The following is a 22,508-nucleotide window of genomic DNA, read 5'->3' on the forward strand; positions in this document are numbered from 1 at the left end:
ATAAGAGTTTAATAAATTAAGATAATTTATACATATGGAATATTCTATATTTATTCAAAATATGTTTACAAAGAGAACATGAGATAAAATGTTGTGATATGTTATTAATTCAGACATCAGATTACAAACATATGAAAAGCATAATTTTAATTAGATAAACACTATATATATGTATATATTTGAAGAAAAAGATAAAGAGATTAGAAAAACATTAACAGTAGTTAGCTCTGTCTGACTGTGTAACTGGTGATTCCTATACAGTTTCCTAATTCTACCAGTAACATGGAATTCTTTTGTAATCAGGAAATAAATTCAGGTTTGATAAATGCTTGTCAAGCGCATGGAATTTCATCTTGCAATTCCTCCTAGAAAAAAAAATTTTTAAATATTTTTTTGGTATTTATTGCTTCATCCCAACCACGGTTTCCAGGAAGGAATCTCTGTCATCCTGTAGCTAGTGTTTATTCATACCTCTTCACTCTTGCACCCATCAGTCTGCCTTCCAAAAAACATCCTTGATACAGTTCAGTGCATTGAAAAGAAAGTAAGCTTCAGAACGAGGCAGATCTGAGTCTGAATCCATTTTCCCATATTTCTCAGCTGTGTAATCTTCAGAAAACTCTACTTTCTCTGAGTTTCAGCTTCAGGATTTGGTGAGAATTAAATAGGGTTTCATATGCAGAGCAACCAACACAGGCCCTGGAATACAATGCATTAGTCACTAACACAGGTCATTACTTCCTTCTGCCTCTCCTTCTCTCTGCACCTCTCCAAACTTACTGATTTTTCAAGTTCCAGCTCCCATTCTGGTTCAAAGTCTTTCGTGACTCTCCCTGGGCAGCATGATGTCAATTTCTAATTATGTTTTCTGGACAACTCACTTAGCACTTATACACAGATTCATGCACTTAGTGAGTACATGGCAGGTCTCACCACCCAAATAGAAGAAGCAGCCCACTCATTGCATCTAAGGCTCTCATTTATTATAAACTTTCAATCAGCAGCTTATGATGCAGAGCTGAATCTTATCAAGTTGAGTTTTGAATGCTAAAGTAAACTTATGAGTCATAATATGTAATAGAATAGTAAAAACTTCAGTCTGCAGTCATGTTTCTTCTTGTTTCACCTGGAACAAGCTGAAAAGCTATCAGTGGCCCGTGGGTGGTACCTGGTGGCTGTATCTGAGTTGTCAAGATAGGATGTCACCATCCAGAGAGACAAGAGGCCTCAAAAAGCCCAGGAATAGTCCTGATTCTTGTCAGACTGTGGAAAAGTGCTAAGAACATAAATTGGTGAGAGCATTTGATAAGGTAAAGTGAAGTACTTGGGTCCTACAGCTATAATTTCTTCTCTTACAAGTCCATCAGTCAAGTAGATTACTTGGGTTTCTATGGTAAGGAAGCAGAAAAAAGAGAGAGAAGAACAGAGGCACACAATAATATCTGTCTAAGGTGTGTTTCTATTAGTACTTTTCTGTCTAAAATTATTGACATGCCAAATCTAATGATTAAATCCCAAGCTTTACGTCCAAATGCCTGAAATGCCCGTATTTTACTTCCAAGAAGTTACGAGTTCTTTTATTCTCATACACTTACTTGTCTTCCAAGCAGTGAACAACATAAATAAAGCTATTTTTATATTTGATAATTTAAAACCATCACTTAATAATATATCTTTAATATAACATTCTTCTTTTCTTTCGAGGTCTTATTTTTTATATTCAGGAGAAAACAAACTATATTTACCTCTTCCTGCTGGTGTGTAGAATGTAAATAGGAATAAATATATAGGTAGGAATCATGTGTTGTGCTGTCAGTTGAGACTGATTTTTTTCTTCAAAAATTGAAATAAAAATGCACTAAGCGGTGCATAGGAAGAATCCCTTTTCATTACATTGTCCCCATGAATGAAAGTTGAATTGTTTGGCCTCAGTTAATTTTTTAGGAAACTTGCAAATGAAGAGGAAGGCAAGCTTTTAAGAAACCTTTGGTCATAAGCATAAGATTTTGATGCCAGAGAGTAATTAGTGCTTTGTTCCTATTTTGAATAGCAAGGGAGGGAAGGTTTTTTGGCTCTCTCTCATTCAATTCTATTGATCTGCCAAAATTTTACAGAATTTAGTAACATCTATTATTTCTTTTTACATATAGTTATCCCTATCCCTTACTTGTATTATTGCCTGTTTCTTCTTTGCTTTTTTTATTTTTCATGTCATAAAAATGCTGAATTTGTACAACTTTCAGGTAATTATTTTTATGAGCTCACTGCAGGTTATCTTCAGTGCTATCACAAAGCCTTCCAGTGGTCAATGAATCATACAGAATATTTCATGATTCCTCATGCAGCATTGCTGTAGAAGCATAAATCAGTCTGTAGAAATACTTTTAAAAGTTGGGAGCAAAGAGCATCCTTATAACATTGTTTTTCTAATTATAAAAGCAGTACACACATTGTGAAATATTTAGAAAGTAGAAAAAAAAAGCGGAAAAAAGTAATTAACCTCCTCATAAATATTTTTAATATTTTAATTTATATCTTTCTGTTGCTAACATGCACAAATGTAGAGTTTTGTACTCTGATTTATTGTCACTTACATCAGAAAGAGAATATTTTCCTTTGTCACCAAAGAGTTTTCAAAATTTTTAAGAATCATTTTTATATCATTGTCTGAATAAACTATAATTTAAACTGATATTGACTTTTCGACTATTTTGGGTTTTTACCTGAAAAAAAACCTAACATAGGAAAATAGAAAGATATGATTTTATGCAGTTTAATTTGGTCTGGTTACACAAATTCTCCTTCCCCCACCCCATGCCTAAGTCACACATAATTAAGATTCTCTTCTAAATTCAATGAGTTTAAAAAGTTTAATAAGCCTTTTCTGAAATAACAAAAGATAAGATTCAAGTTAAAGAAAAGCACCTTATTCACAGGAGATGATAGTTAAATGGTAAACAACAGCTGTCACTAAACTGAGAGCAGCTAGGAAGGGTCTGTCTTTCTGTAAGATGATTCACATACTTGAACTAGAACTTCTGAACTCTAGAACAGGGGGTTCTGTGGCAAACTATGGCCCAAGGGCCAAATCCAGGCCCACGGCTGCTTTTGTATTACCCATAAGACAAGAATAGTTTTCACATTTGTAAATGGTTGAAAACAATCTAAAGAAGAATGATATTTTGGGAGGCCTGAAAATTATATGAAATTCATATTTTCATGTTCGTAATAAAGTTGTATTGACATATAGTCAACACTCATTTGCTTAAATATTTCATTGGCTGTTTCACACTATTAACAGCAAAAATCAGTAGCTTCTGAACAAAGCACAAGACTATTTACTATCTGGTCTTTTACAGAAAAACTTTTCAGAAAAAAGAGTCCTGCTCTAAATGATCATCAGGTTTTGAGTAAAGTAGCATTAGAAAAGTCTAGGTTCATTTTCTTTCTGCCCTCACTCTGAATCCCTTTCCTTTTACTTAGCAGTATTATTTGCTCCCATCAGGGAAATAAGGATTGTCAGTATTCATTTGCTATCAGAGTTGCCTTTGAACTTCAGGAAAGCCGCCATCTTGTTTTTGTTCACTTCTCTAAAGCTTAGTGTCTGCCACATGAAACACAAGTAAGTTCTTTAAACTTCTTGTTATCTTGAGACAGGGCAAGACCTTTACCCAATTTATTTAGTTATGGAGGAGAAGAATGAAAGATTGGGTCCTAAGTGTTATTCAATGGCATGACATGGTTTTCCCTGGAAAGCAGCCAGAACTGATGCTTATGAGGTGTTTGTCTGATGAACTGTACCCCTGTGACACTAAGCAGAGCCTGGAGGAGGTGGCAGTCCATCTTTCTAACTCAGGTTTGACTTACAAATCAGAAGAATGTGCAAAAGTCCATGGAAGCCAGACCCACCCCTAAGACAGTCTAACAAGGGAACTATAACCCCTGCTTGTTGAATAACCATTTGGAAGGTGGGATGATTTGGATTGTGGTTGAAGTGTATTATAAGATTTTCGTGAAAGCAAAATAGACCCTAGGTAACTGCTGACTGTGATGTTTGCTTTAGTAACAGGAAGTATGGGAAATAATTATTAGCTAATGTCTATAGGTTATAGAGAAACTTTCTACATAAAGGAAGCCATATGTTGAATGTATGGAAACTTCCAGCACAGCTGACATAAACAGAAAAAAAATAACAGAAATGTTGGGAGGTTGAGAGGAAGGGAACACTGTGTCAAAATGCCTCCAGGATAAAATTCCACATTCAGAAAAATAAGATGAGCCCAAATATTTGATAATGAAATTCTCTTATAATAGGATTTTATTATTACAGAAATCTGGATGTACCATGAGTTACTTCCTGCTACCCCAACTGTCCTCAACTTCAGTTTTAAAGTCAGATTGGAATTGTACATGCTCTGTACAAACTCATGAGGCTCTAAGAACTGATTTTTGTTCTGGCCATGAAAACAAATTCTACAAGAGTGTTTGACAGTGTTTACAATAAGTAAAATTCTGGGTAACTGAGGTCAGTATGAAATGTAATGACTTTGCAAAGACACAATTGCCTTGTATGTGTTACTGCATTAAATTTAAGTGACATTTTAGTTTTTCCAATTAAAAAAGTAGTATATTTATTATAGAAAAATTAATAAAAAAGAAATTTTAAATAAAACCTCCATAATCTCTCTACCCAAAGGCAACGTTACTTAAGGAGTGCTTCCTTTCAGTCTTTTGCTGTGATATTTTTTCACAGTTCTAATTATACTCGAAGTTCAGTGTAGTCTCTTGCTTTTTCACTTAACTGCATAACATAATTTCCATATAAGACATTTACAGTTATCTTGAAAAAGCCTTAGGGATGGATAGGCAACCTATTAGAATGTTTAGATATTAAGAATAAAACTAAATTCAATACCCAAAGTGCACATTTTCTGTAATCACAGAAGAAGCAAAACTTTCGTAACTTTTTTTTTTATCTCATGAATTCTTTTTTGGCCAAGATCTTACAGTCTGAGTGAAGACCAAAACAAAACAAAACAAAAAAGTGGGGGAGGAATAGGATGGGGAGAAACCAAAAAAAAAAAAAAAAAAAAAGTCAAGAAAAAATGAAAAGGAAGAGAGCCAAAGAATTGAAAAGAAAATATGCCATTCCCGAAATACATCTGGTCCTGCTGAGAGTAATAGTGTTTGCGTAAATGTGTAGACAACTCCCTAAGCTGAATTTTTTTAAAGCCTACCTCTCTGATACTTACTGCATTAATCCCATGGTCCACAATTGACATTCAATAAAGATAAATAGACCCAGAACAGAATTCATTTTTTAAAATACTATAGTCTTTTAAGTTAATTTTTTATTTCACATTTTCCCTTCTTATTTCAATATTGGCAAATTAGATATGGAAACAAGGCCATGCCAGAGTGGCATGGCTGGTATTGACCTGGCGGGGAGCCGTCTCCTTGCAATGGGTCACACAGCATGGCTGTGGCCGGTCTCAGGAGTAGCACAAAAGTCATAGGATCTGATGCCAGAAGGCAGAATTCCTTTTACACTCCAATTACTTACTTACTCTCCAATTCTTTACACTGCCCAAAACAAGTTTTTCCTTGAGGTCTTCTTTTTGTGAAATCTCTGTATTAGGGCTGTGTGTGTCCCTGATACAAAACCCCAATGCCACTTGCCCTCTTCACGGGAACCAGGAGAGAAAGTAATCCGAGCTTTTCTTGGTCTACCTCAACACTGAGACATCATAACATTGAAGTGTAGATTTATAGCATGCTTTATGTATATTTTCTTAGTCCCAGGGCCCCCCTTTTCACAGATACATACACAACATGTCATGTAGAAAATATAAATCGTTGATGGTATAGGCACTTTCTTCCTTTTTAAACCTTTCCAAAGGTCTTTTTGTTAAATACACCCAGATGCCGTTTGACAGATGAGGGGCTAATTGCTCTGTGAATTACCTCTATCGATTCCTGTTTCATGTTGAGCCAAACAAACAAAAGATATTAATGCTTTGAAAAAAATGAATGATGACCTTTCTCTGCAAACACAGCTTGCGGTCTCTGATTATTGGTGATTCCAGAGAGCAGCGGTCAATGGCAATAGCTGTAACGCTATGATCACTATAATAAGCTTGCCTGACCTTCTCTGCCATGTTAAGTGGTTTAAATTTATTTGCCCAACAACAGAAGAGCTTTCATTTAAAGTCACAGAACATTCAATTCAATTTAAAGACGTAGTGTCTTCTTTCCTCTCCTTCCTTTCCTGTCCATTTCCCCACTTCAAACACCTCCATCCCAAATTTCTGAATTGTTTTGCCATTGCAGAATAACCACCTTACCTGTGAAACCCATTCCTTCAGTTCTTGTTGGAATTCTGAATGCCATTTTCTCTTTTCACTTGTTCTTTCTTAAGACGCTAGAACATTTTGTTTCTCTCTCTGTGTAAGTTTTTTTCTGTGGATCAGGTTTGGTGTTCTAGATAATATGAGCTGTACAAGAAATCAAGAATGCATATTATTTAGAACACCAAACCTGTATACTGTATAGCACTGAACTCTACTCAATATTCTATAATAGCCTATATGGGAGAAGAATCTGATAAAGAATGGATATAGGTAAGGAAATTTTGGGCTGTGTTAAATGACAATATAGATACAATCAACGGAAAAAACAGAATGAATGAATAGTGATGCTGGGTAATAATTCTAAGAAAACCAAGAAAATTGTTGCTCAAATAAATATTTAGAAACATTCTCATTTAAGAAAAAAAAAAAAAATGGAATGAAAGAGGGTGTAGTCCTAAGTTCACTAGCCTGGGAGCCAAGAGATCCAGTTCTATTTTTGTCCTTAATTAATGAGACTTTGAATCAGCCTTTTTTTTTTTTTTTTAACCCCCAGAGCATGCTCATCCAACTTGGTAAATGCAGAGGACTGGATCCAGTGACCTCAAAGCTTCTTTTCAATTGAAACATAATAATTTTCAAGATATCTCTACTTAAAAAAAAAAAAAAAAAACGAAAAAAAACCCAAAAAACTCTTCCATGTAAATAGCAAAGTTATAACTTGGCAGTTAAGAAAACATGTTTGTGGTGCCTTTAAGGACTTCCTGAGTTTTTGTCAACAAAACTTCATAATAGTGAACATGAGTAAACCACAAATGGCTAAAGCCTTGAATGGTTAGGAAGTGGATGCAGCCCCCCTTGGTTTAGGTGGAAATCTCTTGAAAAGGGTACCCCTGACACTTCCACCAGTTTCCTGGTAAAAGACAAGCCAAAAATACCAAGGAAGTAGTTCTCCTTAGAATAGTTTGGTCCCTGTGCTATAAGATTAAAGCAGGAAGCAAAGAGAAAAACACCACAAATAATCAAAAGGCTTCCTGCCTAAGTTTGACATTCTCAAGAAGTGAGGTCTGAATTTAGATAGAGAACTGGGTGATTTTTAAGGTGACTTTCCTTAAGCATTGTCTCCTCAAGACAGTGACCAATAAAATCACCAAGCCATTCTTGAGCTATACCTGAGTTTGCCATGTTAAGAACCTCATGGAGTATAAGAAAATGCGAGATATGGTTACTGACCATGTCAGATTCCTCGCTCTGCCCTCAAAGCAGCAGGATCTTTCTCAGCAATAGGATATTTGCAAATGCTGTGTGCTTTCTCAACATAGAATGCCTTTCCATCTTTCTCCCCTTCAAAATCCAAACCTAGGGGCTTCCTAATCCCTACTTACTCTTTAAAATTTTTCTAGGCTTATCTCTCCTCTGCCAGAATGCCTTCCATAACACCCTATGGGTTTCATCATAGCGCTGAGAATATACTTTCATCTCAGCACTTTGCAAATCTATATGATTTGCTACTCCTTTGTCTCACTCCCTAGAAGTTCACCCTTTGTGTCTCAGGGTGTTGCCACAGAAGTTGGGTCTTATTAGGTGTCCAACTGATGCTGGAGGATGGATAACGAATGAGTCCTACTGTATCAGGTAACTATTGCTGTAAAACAAGCCACTCTAAATGGCAGTGGCTTTAGACAGCCATTGTTTATTATCACTTGTGAAGATGTAGGTCACCTGGGGCTTGGTTGATCAAAGCCGAGCTTGGCTGGGATGACTCCATTATCTGTGTTTTTCAGTTTCCTCTTGGAACCTGGTATGTGCTCCTCAAGGCCACAGCAGAAGCACAAGAAGGAAAGCAGAAACTCCCAAAGCCTGTTGAGGCATACTATCATTTCCACCTTGTTCTTTTGGCCAAAGCAAGCCACATGGGGAACCTAAGTCAAAGGACAAGTCGATACACTCTTCTCCTTTAGTCACATGACAAGGTCACATACTAAAGGGTATGGATACAAAGAGAGATGAAAAATCAGTCTCAGTCATGAATCCAAACCCATTAAGAAGGAAATACTGACAACCATATTAAGATAGGAATAGAAAATTTGTTACTCACCATTAAAGCCATTTGGCCAAACTCCAGTGTCATCTCCTTTATTCTCATATCACCAGCCCATAGCCCAACCATTTAATGACCTATGTGGTCCATAAATATTTACCAAATTAGATTGGATCATAGACAGTAAATAGAGTAATCAGAATTGGAAGAATCCTGATATCTTCATTTTTTTTTTTTAATTAAAGAAAATAGGTATGGTGGTCAGATGTGTTATGAATACAAAACAAAAAGCTTTAAACACAAAATGTTTGTCCTTTATGAATGAAGACACTTTTACACCATATTTCACTATGGAACTTGGTTTAAAAATGTTCAAGGCCCTAATAGTAGCTCACACAATAACCTTCTTTTCACTTTTAAACAAGCTTGGAGAAATATCCTGTAGGCATTTCTGGGGCTTCTTCTTTAGAGAGTTTCCGCTCAATTCACTGCGTTGGTGTTAAACCTCTAATGTCCAGGCGTTGATTTACTAGGAAGAGCATAGTTCACTTAAAAGCAGAAGAAGCCCTGGCAGTAATCAAGCCCTGTGAATTCCTGGCCCTTTTCCTTGAAGGCCCAGTGGGACCCACTCAACTGGGCCAACCCCACACTATGCACACTGGATTGGTGGTCCTCTTATCATAGAAAATTCCACCAGAGCAGCCAAAAAATACAAAAGGAAGCACATAAGAAAAAAAAAAAAGTGAATATAATATACAGGCCTGTGGATTGAGTTTTATGAAAAGAAAAAAATAAGGAGGGGAATTTTTCTTAGCTCTTTTTCAAAATTCATTGGACAAGAAATAATGGGACAAATGGCTTATCAAATATAATAGCTTTACTATTTTTAATGATGTTACGAGGACAACTTTAAAATGTCTCTCCTCATTTTCCCCTATAATCAGATCATTTAAATGTGACTATTTGATCAATAGAATCATACATTTTCCCATGATTTTACATTTCATTTCCTATGCTGAAGAGTTTGTGTTTATTAAAGGTATGCAGATCCAAATATTCCCAACATTTCTTTCTTGCTTGACTTTAGTTTGTAAATACGTATGGTATCAGAACCCTGCCCTAGCTGAGAAACATGAAGTTCCTGGAGGAAACAGGATTCTTATGGTTGTTGTTTTTTAAACCCACCAACATTTCAGAATCTAGTCCTTCAGTTTCAGAAAAGATTAGTGAAAGAAGAGAATGTGCTTTCTTGCTTCGCCCTGCCCAGTCTCCTGGATTTGTCTGTGTGTTTCAGCATGTAGAGTCTTCTTTACATGGGAGCAGCTCCAGCATTTTAATTTTTCCACATTTCTGCTTATAATTCCTCTCTATTTTCTGCCGAGAGAACTTTTAAGTAATCAGCTGAGAGTGTAAATGTTGAATCCTGATACCATTTGAGCAAAGGAACTGTGACAGAGTTCTCATGGTCATCAGTAAAATTCTGTCCAATGTGAGACTGGACCTAGGAAATGAAAAAAATCCCTAATAAATGTCAGACAGGGCTCAACTTCTTATCTGTTGCCTATGAAATGTTAGAAAAGAAATGAGTTTGTTGCTAGGAATTGATATGATCCAACGTTCTCATTCATTCTTTTCTGTTCTATCATTTACTCTAATGTTGGGTAAGACACTCGTTGAAAATGTGGGCAGGAGACAGGGAATTGCCAGAAATGGGAAACCATGCTGCTTTACAAATATTCACAGCTGCAGCTTTCTGTAGCCACGCTCCATTTTCCAGTGGACTTTAAAAGAAAAATTCATGTTATTTTGCCATAAAAGGGAATAAGTTCTTAAGTCCAGCTTCCCAAAGACCTCAGACACGAAATTACCACAGCACTCCCTAAGGTCCAGAGTACAGAATTTTCCTCCCCTCCCACATGCCTATCCCTAAGAAAAGAGTTTTCCCACTAGATAAAATAATTAAAAGCATTCTCAGAATAGAAAACAAAACATGTATGGCTTGGACATGAGCCTATTTTCAGGCATAATCAATTTATTGCATATTTACAGTTTGGTATTCCAACAGCTGTGAAACTATTATATGTGGGATTTAATGGCTTAGTGGAATCAATAAATAAAGTGTACAAGAGTAGTTGTGTGTGTGTGTTTTATTATTCTGCCTACCTCTGATTTGTAAACTAACTTCACGGAGAATCCTTAAAAGGCACAATACACCAGCCCATGTGAAGTCATTGGTTATCTCTGAGCTGGAACCTGTTTTTTTAAATCCTGTCTAGGTAAATTACCTTTCCAGTGCAGGGTATTTCCTTTTAGGAGATTCCTTGGGAAGGGCCTCCAGGGAACTGAGTAACTTTTTAATGGTTCACTCAGATTAAGAGGAAGGAAATGTGAACTCCTCTCGGGGGAGGCACCACACTTGAGGCTGTCTGCATCCTGTAATTCTTCCCGAGTCCGTGAATCATACTTTTAAGACGCCTTTTCAAGGGCATTTGCCTTCCTTTAAGAGAAGGCCAACACAGAAAAGACAAGGTTTAAAATAGGTCTCAATCAAGCTTTAGCGATAAAAACAATTGCCTGATTCTCCCACTGTCTGTCCAGAGAAGGTCTCTCTGCATCCTTTACCTGCATGCTGCCCCTCACCTTGCACAGTACTTGACTGGATTACTTTTATACTTATTTTGCTTTCAGAATTAAGATGATTTCTAATATCATCTAAGAGTCTCTGAGTTATAATTCTGGACCATGTTGTCCATTACAACCAGCCTCTGAGACTGATTTCACTTACGCTGTAAGAATTTGAAGAAATGAGCTATCATAAGAAGCTTTTTCAAAGTATCTTTAGATAGAAATCTTGCTTTTAAAACCATGTCTTTATTTAATAAAATATCTTGTATGTAGGCAAATATAGACTATGTTTGCACCTTTTCCCAAAAAGCAAGAACACTTCTGAAAATAGTGTTGGCACTGGGTAGAGTTGAACAGGGATTGAAGCATGAGATCATTCAAAATTTCTGTACAAGAATGAAGTAACAAGAGCATATTTCTAAAAGGCAATATCAATTGTATTGCAGTATCAATAGTATTGCAATATCAGTTACTCAGTGAATAAACTGTATTTTATTGATCATATACTAAACAGCAACTTCTAATTTTTTAAGCTACTACAGAGAATGGAAAAGCCCTATAAAAATATGCAAAAGGACAAATGTGCAATGATAAGGCATACTCATGTGAACCCTAATGTAAACTATAGACTTTGGGTGATAATGATGTGTCAACATAGGTTCATCGATTGTGACTAATGTATCACTCTGGTGGGGATTTTGGTAATGAGGGAGGCTAGGCATGTGTGGAAAATCTCTGTACATCCCACTCAACGTTTCTGTAAACTTAACGCTACTCTAAAAATATTAAAATCTTTAAAAAAACTATCCAAAATTAAATTCAAATTATATTAACAGAATGCTCTATGTTGGTTTGTATAGATCTCCTATACAATCTCCTGTTTGTGATTTCTTAATTTAAGAATTTCTAGGAAATCAACATTTATTTATTTGTGTGTCTGTGTGTGTGTGTGTCTGTGTGTGTGTGTGTGTGTGTGTGTGTGTGTGTTTTGTTGGCTGCCTCTCTATGGGAGCCAACCTGTACTGACTTGAACTCATATGTTGCAAAATGTAACCTGAGCTGAATAAGGTCTATGTAGTCTTTATGTCCATTTAGTGTGAGTGTTCATATGTGTTTTTGCAGACATATTCATGTATGCCACGCCAGACCCCACTGGTGATGGGGGGTAATGTATGGATATATGCACCATGTTACTTCCAAAAATCCTAACAGTTCTGACTTATGAAACACATTTTACCCTAAGACTTTTGAACAGGAGATTGTGGACAAAATACATTGAAAGAAAGTAGGAAAGGAAGAAAAGAGCAGAAAAGGGAACAGTTGAGTTCTATTTTATCCCTTCCCTGATTTTTTGGGAGATTTGAGTCCTAGGTGTCCATGCGGATCTCCATTACTATAATGGTCACTTTTTATTGAAATTTATTGTCAGTAATAAAGTACAAAACCCTAGAAACATAATTGTGTTTTCTACTCACATATATATCTTAGAGGTTTTTATATGAATGCTTATAGCTCACATTTTGTTTCTATAGTTCTATTGCAAGAGAGTACCTGGAAACATGTCCTTCTTTCCTCTTATCCACTGATGTCTATGATTGTATGGTTCATTGCTTTAGAATAAAACGACAACAAATATGTCTGAAAGCCAAGTGTACATTCAATTTTAGCAAACTTAGGCCCAAGGAAATAGCCCAACTAATCATGTCTTCTGGGTTTAAATTTTAAACATTAAACTTATGTTCCTATGCACGTACCTCAACATGTTAAGATCCCATTAAAATAAAGAAGCCAGACACTTAATTGTGTGTTGAAGTTTTCCAAGCCATACTGCCGGCCAGTAGATGGAGGTCCAAGTAACATTACACCTGTAACTCTGAAAGAATGTCTTAGATAAGTAGTCATTCAAACATGAGGCGTGACTGGTTAAGTTTAAGTTTTAGAAATATTTTCTTTTCTCTCCTTTTGGCTCCTTTGCCCCAGTCTTCAGTTTAAATATCTCCTGATTTTCTTTGCCAACTATTGGATTCTTCCATATACTTGCATACACTCCATACGCACTGAACGATGCTTGAGGGGTGAGGCAGTTTTCTTAATTATCCAATCTCATCCAATTCAAGACAAAGGGCATTTTGCATTTAACAACATGCTGAAAAAATATATAATATTTTTAAAGACACTAGAGTGTTTTACCAATCTAGATTTTTAAAGAAATGTAATCTTTTATTTACCTAATCATAGTGAAAAAAACAATTAGTACGTGTTTTTGAACATAAGAATCACAGCAATATGGGCAAAGATATTGAAAGATGAAGTGGTAGATTTTATTTCTTTGAATCGGTGGTTGTTTGAGATGGCAAAACTGAGAGATAGCCTTCTCCATCCATGATAACTTCCGTATGTTGTGGTTTTTGAGGTAAACCCGAGTGTTTATGTGGTGGGAACATGATGGGAGACAGAACTTAGACAAGTTCCCTTCCAGCCATCCTGAACCACAGTGTCGTTCTCTGTAAGGTGGTAGTAACAATAACTCCCTCACCGAACTAATGAGAAGATGACAGGAAATTTATCAGGCAAATTTCCTGGAGACCTCCATCTCTGGTAGCCTCTGCACAATAGAAATTGCCAGGTTAGCAGAGGCCAAAATTCTCGACCATCAATTAATTTCATCAAATGTTACTATGTTAATTTTCTTTACAAATATTATTACTGACAGGTTAGTCCTTTCAGAGGGCCTAAATCAGGTGCTAGGGAGACAGTTCTGAATGAAGCAATGTTGAAGGCTTTGAAGTGTTTGGGTGTAGGAAAATTGTCTTCCTCATAAAATGTTGAATGTTTAATTCTGTGTAAAAGAGTAAAAAACGTGAGGCTAAGGACTGAAAGCATAAATTAGGAGTTTGTTGTTGAAAAGGAAGGAGGGAAGGAGGGAAGGAAGAAAGGAAAGAAGGAAGATCAAGGAGAGACATTCCAGTCTCCAAGATCCTCATTAAATTTTTTTCCCAATGCTTGAGAATTGAAAAAAAGACATCATAGGCAGATTCTAATATTCTAAAACTGCAATCCAATTGCATAAAAGCATAAATTTAAATCTAAATCATTTGGGACAAAATATTTAAATATCCTCTATTTTTGTTTAGTGCTGATATCTATAAAAATCAGTTCTGTTACACAGATCTATATTATAGAGATTATATATACAAATATTTTATTACTTATGCATAAAACATGATTTGTTGGGGGATATAAACTATGGCTTTCTCAGGTATCACTGCTACTTGATTGTTCTGAGTATTGGCTTTCTGACAGGGTTTGGAATGAAGCCATTTTTATTAATTTAGTTATTTTTGCTGATATAAAAGGCCGTCTATCATGTTAATGATGTATTGGTCTGCGGTCCCACTGAACAATAATTACAGAATGTTCCTAATAGTAAATCATTTGTCACAATCACAGCTCAGTACAACAACCTTTTGTTGAGCAGTGGAAGACATTATCCCAATAGCAATATACCTTTATGTGGACCCATTAGAGGACGCTAACACCCAGCGCCCTGCAAATCCCTGAGTTTCAAGTCTGAAATGACCTCCCCAAAATGTCAGCTTGGGGATGTGCACATGCCCTGCTGAATTTCCTGCAGTCAGCCTATCTGATTAGATGGAACCAAAACATTCTGCTGAGGATGGAATAGGCTAGGTTCCAAAAGAATCTAAAAAAAAAAAAGCTCTCCTCTGAAAAAGTGGCAAAGCAAAATGATCAGAAAGGGGAAAATGTTAAAGATTTTACTAAACTCTATTTTTAGGAAGAGCTGGACAACGAAAGCTTCCAATATTCCACCCTGCCCCATCCCCCACCCCCAAAATTAGAATTAACAAGAAGGCATCAATATCTAAATTAAGTGAAAGTCACATCATAAAAATGATCAGGCTCTGTTTTGTAAAGAGTCACAACTTGATTTCAGTTATTGCTAAACAATACTTGTAAATAATAAAAGCAAATATTATTGAGTATTTCTACCTGCAGGAACTGTCGGTTTTCTTGCTGCTATTCCTCCCTCTCTCTCTCTTTTTTAAGTAGACTTGATTTTTTACAGTAGTTTTAGGCTCCCAGCGAAATTGAGAGGAAGGTACAGGAGTCCCCACACACCCCCACACCTCACAGGGTGCACAGCCTCTCCCCGCTATCAATAGCCTCCACATTTGTTACAATTAATGCACCTACATTGACATACAATCATCACCCAGAGGACACCGTTTGCATCAGGACTTCTCTTAAGCAAAAACTTTGAGATGAGCTCCGTTTTAGAAAAGAGGACACAGAGGCACAGAAGAGTAAAGTCAGCTGTAAACTGTGGAGGGAAAAAAGGGGGATTTCTGAGATTTTGCCAATTTCAAATCCTACCCCGATTGATTAACCACTGCTCATTATTGAGGTAACAGTGAAATAAATGGACATCATTTGTCCAGCACCCATACATTTATTGATTTTTGCCAAGGTGATGTCAACCACGCTTGTTGGGCAACAGTATCCTCCTTTCATAGACAAAGTAACCAAACCTCAGAGGAGGGGAAGCCAGGATTTCAATCAAGGTGCTTTGACATGAACCTGCACTATGTCATATTGCCTCTGTCACTGGGATTCTGCAGGAAAAGCTGCCATGGAGCTGCTGACAAATAATTGAGTCATGGCTTGCTTTGCTGGAGTGACTGTGTTTTTTATAACATTGATACCCAAACCAGAAATCCACAAATTTTATCTAAAAAACAACAACAACAACAACTTTAAAGTAGATTTCTATTTTTAATTTTTCTAAATATGTCGATTTTTGGTTAGAAATTTTATTGAGGATGGAATGGAATGAGTGTATACATAGGAAGAGATTCTAAAATACTTATTCACTAAGCCTGGTGATTTGAAAATAGCCTAGCCTCAAAGTCAATTAAAATATAAAGGGTACGGTTTGGGGCAGGGGGAGCCATAGCTGTGAAATGCCTCTAAAAGGCCACATAACAGAATAAAGAGGTTTTCCTTAAGCATCAACAATGGAAATTGTTCTAGAATTGTACGCAGAGGAAGATGGTGAACAGTGTAAAGCCCATACTTTCCAATTCTCTTTGGGTTTTAAGAAACCTCTAATAGAGCTCTTTGCCCCAAAAGTGAATTTGTGAGGTTCAAATTAGCATTAAATGGAATAATTTGCATGTACCTTCTCCCTTCAGATGTTTACCATGTTTTTTAATATCTAGAATTCTGTTAAAGGTATCTGAGGATTCAGCAAGCATGGCTTGCTTTGGATTTTTAATATCAAATTCCAAATAATGATTACTTAGTATAGTAAAATGCATATTCCTATAGATTTTTGACAGCCATTGGTAACAACGAAGAAGTCCTTGGGTGAAGCTTGAAGGCCAGTATCAAAGGACACCAGGGGACCAGAAGGATGGGTTTTGCCAAGCCTTGCATCCCTTTTCCTCCTGTTCACTAGACAGCCTGTCTACAGAACTTACAGCATCTTCTCTAAGGAACCCGGTTCAAACACACAGGCATCCTTGACATGGGTACTGCTTTTTCAAAGGGGAGAAAGTCTCTTAAAAAAATCAGAAGGCTTCCTCTTGCCCCAACCCCAATGTCCCCTACCCCTATGTTCTGTCCAGAAGAAAAATCCCTCAGCCGCAATGGTTGTTTTTATTAAATTCTCCTCAATAAAAAGCTCAGGCAGGATTTATTAGGTACTCAGGGCGGACGTTTAGTATTTCGCCAGTTATTAAGTGAAAATCAATAGAAAGCAAAGAAAATGGAACTCACTGCACTGTTAGCGCACCGTTGTCGCCCAGATATTATGTCGGCTGTCTCGTAGATTCATGACAGACGAAAGAGGCTGGGAGAGAACTTTCTGCTTACATTGCATGCGCCAAAGTGGGGTTATTCATTAGAGCAGGCAGCCGGCCAGATGGATTTCCAGTTCAGGTTTACCATTTATCTTTAAAACGCCTGTATCGAGTGAGAAAGAACACTGATATTATGTGATATCAATGGCAGGTTTATGTATCTAAATCAGGATTTATTGTTATTTTGTTCCAAAGACCTTTTTTTCTCAAGAAATACCATTTCACTGGAAGAAAATAATAGCTAAAACCTTGTCAAAGATAACCTTTCATGCTGTCCGCGCACCACTAGCTGTAAAACAAATAGAACCCGGTATATAAATAGTTTTAACCACATCCTTACAAATCATTTCTTCTGAATCTATTCCCCCCATTTCAATATGTGCGTATGTGTGTGTGTTTAAATACCGCAAACATGATTTTTGGTCATTTGATGTTTTCTATGACAGGAGTTTAAATAATGCTAGCAATTGTTTGAGTCGTGTTTAAAAGGTTTAGCAGGTTTATGTCCTTCGGTGGAATGCTACTTTTTCAAAACGCGTGCTTTGGAAAAGCAAAGTGATCTGCTCTTATTCTTTTCTTCCCCCACTTTAGAATAAGCTTTAGAGTCAAAAACACTGATCACTTTTTTTTTCAAACTATTTGAGGGTCTTCAAAAGCAGGGATGTGTTTTCCTTTCACTTGAATGGATTTTTTTCGATAGCCTCTGGGTTTTCGATTCCTTCTCATTTAAAAGCCAGTTTATAGCCAACCTGATCAGGTTGGATCTTCTGTCAGTCTTGCTAAGTAACTAAGCTGGCCAAATGCCAGGGTGAACCACTGTACTCTCTTCATAAATTGCTCGGAAGAAAGCATATAATCCATGTATTTGTAAAGTGTCATTAGTGACACGATGAGGAGGAAAAACTGATATCTGGGTTTTGATTGAAGCAGTTGCTAATAGGAACTTGTGAACATATTTTTAAGCCTCCTTAGTTTTATTCTTTTTTTTTTTTCTTTATGTTTGGGAAAAGAGACTGTAAATTTAGCTCTATGTAGACGAATATTAGACAGTAGCCAAATACAGATGCTTACTTAAAGATCAAAATGCACTTAAATGATACCAACTTAGAACAATTCTCTAAACATCAACTAAAGCTTTTTGCTTCTGTTGAACAAAAGTGATGTTATATTACAGAGAAAAAATAATAATAATAAAAGTATATAAAAGGATTAGGAAATATTTGTTTTTACTGATCTCCTTCTTTATCGAACCAGGTGAATTCATCAATGTTTACTAGAAATCCCTTCTTGTATTTTCCTATTTAGACATGGGGACCAGTTTTTCTCTTTTTAAATGTGCCAACAAGCCAAACTGCATTTGCAACATAGATGCTATCCTCAAATAAAAACATGGGAGGATCTTTCTACTTTTCCTGTTTCTTTAGAAAGGTCATGCTTAACTTTTCCTGTGTTTATAAATGTCTGTATGTACTTATGTGTATGTGTCTGGACCTGTTCACGGAGAGTCAATACAGAGCAGTGTGGTTAAGAAGTGGGCTTGAGAACTACATTGCATAAGTTCAAATCCCAGCTCTGTCATTCACTGGCCATATGATTTGGGCAAGTTTTTATAGACGTGTACCTCAATTTTCTCATCTGTATAATGAGCATAATAATCTTATAGATTTCTAACCAGGAATAAATGGGTCAATATATGTAAACTTCATAGAGTATTACTTGCCTAGTATTAAATCCTCTGAATGTACAAAATCCAGAACATAAAGTTTCCCCTTTTAATACTTTAGTTTTTTTAACAAAATAGAATGTAGTCCCACTGGGAACTCAATGAATCCTCCATTTTCCTATTTACCCATGTATTGGACTCTGCAGAAAGATATAAAGTCTTAAGTTTCAGTCATAATGAGAAGCCCACTTTACCAAAATTTTGTATTAAATACATTTGCTTTAAAAGAAGCTTTTTTTGGTGGTATCAACATTCAATCTGAAATAATAACAACAACAACGATAATGACAATAGTCAAGGAGGATAACTAAAATACTGATTTACTAGTAGCTGTAGTGATACAGTAATCATGAGGCTTAATGTCTGAGTGGGGACCTACTTATAGATACCGTCTTAATTTGTTGAAAACAATGTCTGGTTATTTCATTATCTAACAATCAACATCAGTAACACATGCAGCTATGAGAAAGAACTGATACTGCTAATTAATATGACTTGGGCAGTCAGAAAACGAAAACATTGGAGCCAAGAAAAATCCAAGTCAATGACTTGGATCCCTTGCTCCTGTACATCATGTCACTTGAACACCTGCCAAGACTGCTTTACTTTGACTTTACAGAGTTAACCCACTAGGCTTTCATCTTGCTTCCCCTCTGAACTTTAGGTTTCTTAATTGTACAGCGGGTGTACTCTGCCTTCTTTCTTCTCACTCCAGTGAAGAGCTGAAGGAAGAGAGTGGAAAGCACTTATTAAAAGAAAACAACACTTTCTATAGTCAGGCTGATGGGAAAATTGGTACAATTTTAAAACACAGTGCTGTTATGAAAGAGTAACTATTGTCTACTTTCATGCCTGTCCCTGGGTACTCCACATTCTTTCAACAAAATTGTGTGGGCATTAACAACAGGGAGGTGCACAGTGTAAGTTCTGCAATTAGGCTGCCTGGCCTAGCACCCACTCTTCCTCAAGATCTGCAAGACCTGAGCTAGTGATTTACCTCTCTGGGCCTCAGGCTCTTCATTTACCCTGTTGAGATAACAACTAGTCCCCACTTACGTACTGAGAAAAATAGTACTTATTCATGTATTAAGTGAGGTCACACACCTAGTAAATACTCGATGAATACTTTTGTTATGATTTGTTCTCTAAGGGGGCAATATATGCTGGTCAATACTCTGATAAGTCCCTGACCTCACTGAGTTCATGGTTGATCAGGAAATTCAGATAAGCACCCAGGCAACTTCCATATGGTAGGATATTGGAGAGGACAACCTCACTGTTCTTTAAGGCTCTGGGTGGGGGTAAGAAAGACTTCCTTGTGGAGGTGATATCTAAGCTGAAAATTTAATGAAGTCGTAAGGTAGTGATCTTCTGATCACTGCAGACCTGTGATGTCCAAGGGAGATCTCTGCAGGGATGGAATGATCAATAGTGGCACCATCCAAGATGGTGGCCACTAGCCACGTAACATGATTGAGTGCTAGAAATGTGCCGAGTGCACACTCCATTTTCACTGTCATTTAATTTTATATTTTTTAATTTCAATTTCAATAGTCACTTGTACCTAGTGGCTTAAGTACTGAGCAGCATAGCTCTAGACAAGAGGGGAAAACATATGTAAAGGTCCAGAGGTGAGGGAGTTCTTAAACATTGAAGACCTGATATTTTGAAGAGCAGATTCATGAAGGATGAGATCTTTGGAAATTAGCAGAGGCAATGCATGGCTTACTGAAAATTTCAAGCTTCCACTGAGGGCCATGGAAAGCCATTGAAATGACAGTAAGAAGGAGAGAGATGTGATCAGATTGGCATTTTAGTAAAACCACTTCAACTGCAGTTAGTATAATAGCTAGAACAATTAACATTTTATAGTTAAACTTTTCTGATAACCCAACCTCATTTAATCTTCCAATAAACTATATGAGATAGATCTATAACATCTCCTTTTATCCATCTTTACTTACCTGTCTTCAACTTAGCAACTTATGTTCATACCACGACTCCCTCCCAGAAGACAGACTTGATAAAAGTAAAACATTCACATGGTATTTGTGCATAAATTCAGGCATGAGAATGTTTGATGAATCAATTTGGAAATGGCACCAGTTTACTTCCAAAGAAATATTTAAGAATCTTTTTCCTGAATGTGACCTGCTTTGGAGGTGCAAATCCATCATCCACCCGTGGGCTCACGGGCTGCCCACCACTCCTGGCACATGAATTATCTCCTCCAGCTGTTGGCGGTGAGAGGGCTGAGCTTTCCCGTGCACACAGGAGCCGTGGTGATGATGGAGCAGCCTCGCCTTGCTTCACGAGCATTTCCTTTCACTCACACATCCATCTCTATCCTCTCCTCCCAGAGAAGTTGAAAGGAGAACCCGGCCTAGACAAGGCTAGCCAAGGCCATATGCTGACAGCCCATGCTGACCTGACTCTCCATGTCAGGTCTGCGAAGATAAAAGATGGCACCCTTCCAAGTGGAAATGAGGAAGGAGCACAGCCTTCCCAGGCTGAAACCACCTTCTTCCCGTCTCTCTCTCTCTCTGTCTCACACACACACACACACACACACACACACGCACACACACACGAAACTTTCATTCAGCAATTCTTTCAGTTAAAACATTTCAAAAACACACTAACGTCTAATTTTATTAGATCGAGTCATTTTTTCTCTCTCTCTTTTAAGGAGGATTACTCATAAAATCATCCTTCCTTAAAAAAAAAAAAAAAAGACAGGGAATGTAAATGCTGCACTAATTTAATTACACACTGGCTCTGTAAGACACTAATGTAAATATTCTGGTGAGGAGGCCTAAGACACTTGAAGTAATTACTTAAGGACTCCCTTTCAAAGAATCTCTCCCTTTTTTATTAAATGCCTTTTAACATTAGCACTTTCTTCCTGACAAATTAAATGAAATTTCATTACTCTCCCTGACTTAATGGCATGAGGCTCCTGCCGAGGTGTGAGTTAACCCTCCCTGGACAGCTGACAAGGGAGCCTCCATTCAGTCAAAACGCCAGTGTCCTAACACACAAGAGAAAGAAGGCCCCGAAGAATCCTTTGTGTTTTCAGCAGAGCATCCAGAATCCTTCATCTCTTCGATGTTTTTTCAGCTGTGAGCCTTACAAAAATCTAAAAAACAGTAATATTGCTGTTTCCCAGTCTCCTCAAGTTCACAGCAAAAAAATTAAAAAATTAAAATAAAAATAATATCATCAGCTGAGACCCCATGATGGCCATATCAAGGACTATAACAATAGCAAACAGTTACAGATTACCTATTAAATACCTTCCAAGCAAGTTACCTCTTTTAACTCATTTAAGCCCTCACAAAAATACTATAAGGTAAATACTGGTTTACCCCACTATCTGAAAGTAGAGCATTCCTATGAAAACTTTTGTAGACTGAAATAGTGTAAACTGAAGAGGCAATTACCTTAGGACACGACTTGCTAATGGATGTACAAAATACATCGAGATAAAGCACAGATGCTCACAGACACAGTTCAAAGCTATGGAGCCTGGATGCTGAGATGCGGTGTGTAGTTCCTGCGGAAGGAGCTTGGGGGAGCTGTTCTCTCTAACCAGGGTGTGGGCTGCCTCCAGAAGTGCTCTCTGCAAAACAAATGCTGAATACTAATTTCACTCTTTGTCTTTTTTTCTGAAAAGCAAAACTTCTCTTCAAATTTCTTTCAGTTAATGAAAACAGATAACTTGTGCAGTCTTTCATAAAAGTGAAATGGTGTAAAGCAAACTTTCAAAACTTGGGGAATACCAAAACAATTGATATTCCCACTCTAAATTGAGGAAATGAATGTACAGAGTGGTTAAGCAACTGACCTGGGGTCACAGAGCTAACAAGCAGGAGAACTGGGATTCAACC

General features: G+C 37.0%; 1 long non-coding RNA gene across 3 annotated transcripts; it reads right to left on the bottom strand.

Moving 5' to 3' along the window:
* LOC307183118 lies at nt 1-21,142 on the bottom strand. 3 transcript variants are annotated; one of them, XR_013827365.1, is made up of 4 exons: nt 20,583-21,142; nt 16,813-16,998; nt 12,768-12,886; nt 9,926-10,885 (listed from the first exon to the last, which is right to left on the bottom strand). It is a non-coding gene; the product is annotated as an uncharacterized lncRNA (long non-coding RNA). The 3 variants fall into 3 exon arrangements; XR_013827364.1 differs by lacking the exons at nt 9,926-10,885; nt 12,768-12,886 and adding an exon at nt 1-699; XR_013827366.1 differs by lacking the exon at nt 9,926-10,885 and having other exon boundaries at nt 12,087-12,886.
* Between the last annotated feature and the right edge of the window lie 1,366 nt (nt 21,143-22,508).

Source organism: Stenella coeruleoalba (genome assembly GCF_951394435.1).
Source record: "Stenella coeruleoalba genome assembly, chromosome: 2".
Taxonomy (NCBI): domain Eukaryota; kingdom Metazoa; phylum Chordata; class Mammalia; order Artiodactyla; family Delphinidae; genus Stenella; species Stenella coeruleoalba.